The sequence below is a fragment of the Oryzias latipes genome, chromosome 1 (assembly GCF_002234675.1).
Source record: "Oryzias latipes chromosome 1, ASM223467v1".
Lineage (NCBI taxonomy): Eukaryota > Metazoa > Chordata > Actinopteri > Beloniformes > Adrianichthyidae > Oryzias > Oryzias latipes.
In genome coordinates this window covers 10,472,651-10,479,998 of record NC_019859.2, presented here as the reverse complement: position 1 = coordinate 10,479,998, position 7,348 = coordinate 10,472,651, and positions in this window count along the sequence as shown.

Genomic DNA, 7,348 nt, shown 5'->3' with positions numbered 1-7,348 from the left:
AACCGAGGCACGGGTCAAAGACGAAGCCAGGACCCAGTGGCCCGGTGGTGGCAGCCCACCACCGCAGGCCTCGTCACCGCAGGTCAGCCCCAGCGCCCAACCCAAGCAGCCCAAAGATCACGACGCAACCACAGCTCCACCCCTACCTCCCCACACTACACTACCCTCTACAGCCCCCTCACCCAACACGTTCCTCGACCCCTCCTTCCTTATCCCCCCCACGCTCCCCACGCTGCAAAAGGGAAGGTGAGCCCCAGCGGGTACTGGTGAGGAAGCCCCCACCCATGCATTCTCACACACACACACATTCTTCGAACGGATCTACATATGTTTCAGACGGAAAAAGTAAACTTTTGGATTTCGTTAGCAACAGAGCTGTTACCTAACCACATTGCTTATATGTTCATTTCCAATGTTATTTCAATTTTTCCAGTTCTAGCCATGGATGCCTGCACTAAATTTTCACAGTGGGCAAGTTACAGGAGAATGCCACTTTTGTGAGCTCACCACACACACACCGTTCAAAATCTACAACTTCTTACAGCAACATTTCCACAGTAGCTTGCCATTGATGCCCGAGAAGTTACGAGACGCTCGCTGTTGTTGTTAGAATCTGTTACCATAGGTGCTTTTATTTTTAATTGAAGATGACAGCCTCTTCCTGAGGTCAAAGGTTGACGAAACTCCAGACCTGGTTGTAGACTTAAGCTAGCGGTATGTGTGTGAAATTTCGTGAAAATCGCCTGAAAAAAAGTTAATTTTCCAATATTGTGGAAAAACATAAAAAATTGCTAAATCACAAACTTAGACACATAATAGCGGCCAAATTGTAGGTCGTGTCGCCACCCCACAAGGATTTCAAAACTTCCTTTGGATATCCCCGACTGGGTATATTGGTTTTGTTGGTGAATGGATAAAAAACTTCTGATTTTAATTTTCTAACTGAGTCAGCAAAATTTCTTGCAGCGTTTTATTGTTTACCACATCCACATTCCTAATATAATCTTATTGAATGTTAAATCGTTTTGTTCATCTTGCCCCAGGGAATCGCAGATTTAATTTTTACGCTAAAAAATGTGCGCGCGCACGCCGTTTAAAATCTACAACTTGTAATTCCAACCTTTTTTTCCAAATTAGTTTGCCATTGATGCCTGAGAAATTACGAGACAGTTGATAAAAATCCTTAGGATGAGTTCTAGTTTTTAGCTGGTAATAAAGGTGCATTTTTTTAAATCTAAGATAATGGCCTCTTCCCAAGGTCAAAGGTCAATGAATTATCTGTTGTGTTTGTAGACTCGAGCTGGTTGCATGTGAAATTTTGTGAAAATCGCACAAAATAAAATATTGTTTTCCCATGATGTCGTAAAAACACAAATCTCAAGCTTTGCCACAAAATGGCAGCCAAGCCGTGAAACGTTTGGCCATCCCATAATAATTTAAAAATTCCCTTGGATATCCTCGACATGTGTGTTTTGGTTTCGTTACTGTATTTTGAAGAAAAAAAAATGTGTGGCTACACAAGCGACTTTTGGCCCAGTCATAATTTTTACAAAACTGCTCGCTGTGATGTCATGGTCTTGGGGAGTGGGGGTCGTTCACCATGCCCAAAATTAATTTTCGCCGGGTACTAGGTGTGTGCAAATTTAGGTGAATTTTCAAAGGGGCGGGGGACAAATTTTCACTCAAAAGCGCAGAAATTCAGTGTGTGAGTGTGTATGGGTGTGTGATTTGTGGCCCTGTGACAGACTGGCGACCTGTCCAGGATGTCCCTCGCCTTCACCCACAAGTAGACGGGATAGGCTCCAGCAGCCCAGTGACCCCAAAAGAGACAAAACGGGTTCAGCAGATGAATGAATGATAGAATGGTCATGTCTTTTTTGGCTTAGTCCTTTCCTTTGAGGGCTTTTTGAACCTTTTTGAGTTTTTCTCAAAAAAAGAAAAAGGTCCTTGCAGTCCTTGACTGCTGCAGGCTGTAATAATACAAAATAAGGCATTCCTGTCACACCAGTCTGTTGTTCTGGTTTTTCAGATTAAAAGGTGAGGAAACCAAAGTCTTTTTATGCAGTAACTCAGAGCAACAGTGAATTCTAAGGACTGCAAAAATATCTAAATGCGTTTTTTCACAGCCCACTGAAATATAAACAATAGGGTGAACATTTAGCAATGTTCTGTAAAATTATTTTTTGCAGAAATGTCTACTTTGCAGATTAATAATAGCAAACAGTACACTCAAAATTTGTAAAATTAAGATAAAATGTCTTCAAGTCAAAGATAATAATTGTACACGTATTTCCCATACAGAATTTATTTATTTATTTATTAAGTGTACCGATGGTAGTTATGAACTTCCCGTTTGCTTCAGTAGCAGCTGAGAAGTGGAACTTGAAAAAATGTTAATCAGCTACTAAATCTGGTCTTTTGTTCCACTTTTATTTATTTGTTTTTTTTTAAATCCCCTGATATACAGGTACAAACAACACCAAGAGCGACACGGGAGCAGGGCAATGTTCTCTTTAAACAAACCAAAAATATTCGCTCACCCATCTAAATGATCAGAATCAGGTGTCCTAATCACTTGGCCCTGCCACAGATGCACAAATCAAGCTCTCAGGCATGCAGACTGTTTTCACAAATATTTGTGAAAGAATGGGCCGCTGTCAGGAACTCAGTGAATTCCAGCGTGGAACTGCCATAGGATGCAACCTGTGCAACAAATCCAGTGGTAAAATTTCCTCACTCCTAAATATTCCACAGTCAACTTACAGAGCGCCAAAATTCATTTGACCTTAAGATTAGCCCAAGTACAGTACGCAGAGAGCTTCATGAAATGGGTTTCTATGGCCAAGCAGCTGCATCTAAGCTATACATCACAAAGTGCAGCGCAAAATATCGGATGCAGTGGTGTAAAGAACACTGCCGCTGGACTTTGGAGCAGTGGTGAATCCCACTTTTCCATCTGACAACCTGATGGATGAGTCTGGGTTTGGAGGTTGCTAGGAGAACGGTACATTTCTGACTGCATTGTGCCAAGTGTGAAGTTTGTTGGAGGAGGAATTATGATGTGTGGTTGTTTTTTTCAGGACTAATGCTTTAGGATACCAAAACATTTTGGACAATTCCATGCTCCCAACCTTGTGGGAACAGCTTGGAGCGGGCCTCTTCCTCTTCCAACAAGCAAAGTCCATGTAGACAAATAAATAAACAGATAAATGAAATTTCCCCATTGTGGGATTAATAAAGTCATCTATCTATCTTTCTATCTAGACATGGATGATAGTCTGGTGTGAATAAACTTGACCGGCCTGCACAGAGTCCTGACATGAACCCGATTGAACACCTTTAGGATGAATTAAAGCGGAGACTGAGAGCCAGGCCTTCTCCACCAGTGTGTGACCTCACCAATGTGCTTCTGGAAGAATGGTCAGAAATTCCTGTAAACACACTCCTTAACCTTGTGGACAGCCTTCCCAGAAGAGTTGAAGCTGTAATGGCTGCAAAAGGTGGACCAACATCTTATTAAACTCTATGGGATAGAAATGGGATGGCACCTCAGTTCATATGTGAGTCAAACAAGGTGAGCCAATACATTTGGGAACATAGCAACTTGTTTTGCTTGGTAATGAGGGAGATTTCTAGAGCTGCATTGAGTCAAAAAAAATGTTTTTGGTTGACTAAAATTAGTACGCTTGCCATAAAATATTACTTAATGTAATATTTACTACAATATTTTATATATTTACTATGATACTTATACTTATTGTAATATTTACAAATATAAAAAGTAATCATATCTTCCCATTCAGCTGGAATAATGTATTTTTTTACGCAGTGACATTCTGATGCTCAGCGTTATCACACCTACTTGTTAAACTTTAAACATTATTGTGGCCCTAAATATTATCAAATTTGTTTCCATATTTTGTTGTTGCTTCAGCCAAAACTGAATGTTTTCATGTCATTCCGATTGTTTTACCCTCAAACAAAACATAAAGATATTTTTTCCCAGTGCTTATGATTTTGACGTGTTAAAAAGTATAAAGAGAATGCTCTGACATCAATGAATTTTAGTTCCTGCGCAAAGTCCTCTTTTTCCGTGAGGAACAATTCAAGTGAGTAGAGTTCCTCCTGCGCAGCTTCATGACAACCTTTACGCTTCTGTGTTTCATCAGTGATTCTCATTTCTCTGAACAAGGCTGACACAACGCTCAGCTTTGAAGATACAGAACATTGATCTACATGTTTGCACCGCGCACTTGTGTTTTTTTTCCCTTGGCATGATTGGGATTTGTAGTTTTATCAGTGCTTCTTTGACTGCAGTTACAGTGCTGTTACTATCACTGTTATAACAGCTTTCTGAGTGTACATTCAGATAAATCTACATCAAATTTGTTGTCCTGGAGATGTCTGTCTCTTTTATCTGAACAAGCACATACTGTACAGTAACACTGAGGTTTCTCTGGTGTTGATGTCAGGCTTTGATTGATCATATTGAGTTTAAGCTGTCCTGCGTTTAGACTTGAAATTATTAGTTTGAATTAAGCATTGATTTTATTCTGTACTTGCAGTCTTCTAATGTTGACTGATTTTACTATTTTTTTATGAAGCAAAACCTAAAAGAAATGTAATGAATTAAAAAATACTTGACAGAATCAGTTTTTTTTTTGTAGGACGTGAGTCATTTCATTTTACAACTTTGCAATTCTTTGGCAGCATGTTCGTCATTTTTGCGTGAATGAGAGATGTTTTTTCTTTCATTACGTGCAAATTATCTTTACTGTTCTGCATTGAAGCTGCAATCACTAAAGTGTAAACTAACATGTAACAGACAGTAATGCTTCCACAAACAATCACAGAGCAACTGGTTAAACAGATATTGACACTAGAACAACCACTCACTCTGGATCCTAATGCAAAAACAATGATAATATTCTGACCTATGAGAGGCTGATGCAGAACATTTCTGTGCTTTACAAACTTTACCAAACTAAAACAGATTATCATGTTGCTGATATTGGAGACGGGGCATAGTGTGTACAGTGAGTGACTTACCAACTGAAAAAATGGAGTACAGATAATATTTATGATTTAAGAAAGTGTATCTTCTATGAACTTTAACAAGCTAAGTTATCCGATACAGTACAGTTAAATTAGCCACTAAATTGGACTGTTGTTTATTTTTGTACATTAAGAAATAAATAACTTTAATTTACCCTGTATTTTTGGTCCAATGCAAAAAAAAAAAAATGTTTCTGGGATTGTAACTAATTAAAACCTGTACCGAAGACTTGTTTCAAACAGAATTTATTAAATTTGGACTTACATGTATATGTATATTTTTTTATTTCTTGAAATAAGATTTTTTTTAGAATTGATAGACGTATAACTTGTCTGCGTACATTTTATTCATGTTACCACAAATGTTAAAGAGTCTGGAATTTTTTCCTGTCTAAGTAAATTGAGATGGATCGATTATGTAAATCAGCTTAATTGAAATAAAGTTAGTAGTGTTTGTGTTTCACCAACTTTTTAAAAAATGTTCAACATGCTCATTGATGGCAAACTTTGCGTATCTTCCTGTGTACTTTTTTCCACCTTTTTTTTACTGTCAGTGTTTCAAGTATGTAATCCAACAACTATTTTGACATTCCCCGAATGGCTCCTCCCTTACCTAAACAAAGATAGTCACCATGACCCTCCTTCTTATCCACCCCTGTGCTAGAAGCAGGAAGGGAGGACTTCTTGATGTATTTTTTATAAAACAGTCAGAACAGAAATAAAAAAAGAACTTACCTATTGTTTTTAATTAGCCACTTGCCTTCAAAAGGTATTTAAGTTGAGGATTAAACACATTGTCTCTATCTGACTTGAATACCTCAAGAAATTTCAGTGGCCCAAATTATGAGCTAAATCCTACTTCTGACCAATTTAGGACTCCAACAAACTAAACTCTGCAAACAGCATTGTTTATACGATGCACCAAGAGTGAAAATGGGTGAAAATTCCTGGAGTCTGGAGTTGCAGCCCATGCTTTCCATCTGAATACCAGGATAAAATCTTAGATTGTGAGGCGTCTGCCTCCAAAATCAGTTATTGTCTTCTGCATTGTGGTCCAAAATTTCTACAATGAAACTGGTGTCACAAACAATGCTATGAATTTGCTTTGCAAATGATCCCCAGAGCTTCTTAGTTGGAGCTGGTGGCACAATTCAAATGAGTAGTCACCTTTGGGTTGGTCTCGTTTCCTGCTTGTGTTGAAGCCTGATATGACAGACACTTTAAAGTCTCACTCTGATCATTTTTATATATTTTAATAGCATTCCCAGTGGTCTTTTAATTATGATCATGCCGTTTTTAGCCAAAATCGAAAAAAGCGCTTCGTTTTCCAGGGCATAGTTTCAGCAGAGCGGCAGGAGCCTACCCTCATTTCCCATCATCCCTTTTTTCTTACACCCTCAGAACGCCAACCTAACATTACCATGGAAGCAAAACTGACGAACAAAATTGGAGCTATCCAGCCATACGGTTTGAAGCCAGATGCCAGCTCAGACAAGGAAAACAAAGACGTTCAATCGTCTGAAAGTGGCAGCATCGGAATGGAGTGGAGCAGGGAGCTAGTTGCTACGACTACCCAGGCTTTTGGCAACAATTCTTCTCCTCTGCTCCTGATTCGCAATCATTTGAAGAAGGTAATACTGAGCAAAACAGTTTTTATCTTAATTTGGTTTTTGTCCTCCACCAAGAGAAAAATTCTACAAGAACAAAACACGACTTTTATTGGAGTAGGTCTTTGAGCTCTTCCTTCCCAGCAGTTATGATGGAGTCATTGACAGTGTAGACCTCTTCATTTGACTTTTTTTTAAATTTCAAGTTATAGCCATGACTGTCAATCGATTTACCTGACATAACTCGTTTTAAACTGTCATTGTTGCAGGTGTGTCATGATATTTCCACTAGAACTACAAGTCAAAATGCAATCCCTTTTTTCTTTTCTTCACATGCTCCTATCTGATAGGTCTGTTGTAAATTCAATGTCAGTGTTAATGTTTTGCAATCATTAATACCTGAATACATAGTCAGTACTTGCAGTACATTCTTGTCCACAGAGATACATAGATTTGTGTAAAAAAAAAAAAAAAAAAAGGCTAATAAACTTGGTATGTACAGTTTGTGTTGTCTCTGATTAATCGCATTTTCTTCATTCTGAATGCAAACCGAGCAGGTTGCACAGGTTTGGGAGGTTGAGCGAAGTTGGAAGTGATGCCACTCTTGGCTCCTCCCCCCTCGTGCGTTCACGTCTGTTCCCGAGCATCACACCACTGACACGGCCCCGCCCCTTTCTCAGGCTCCG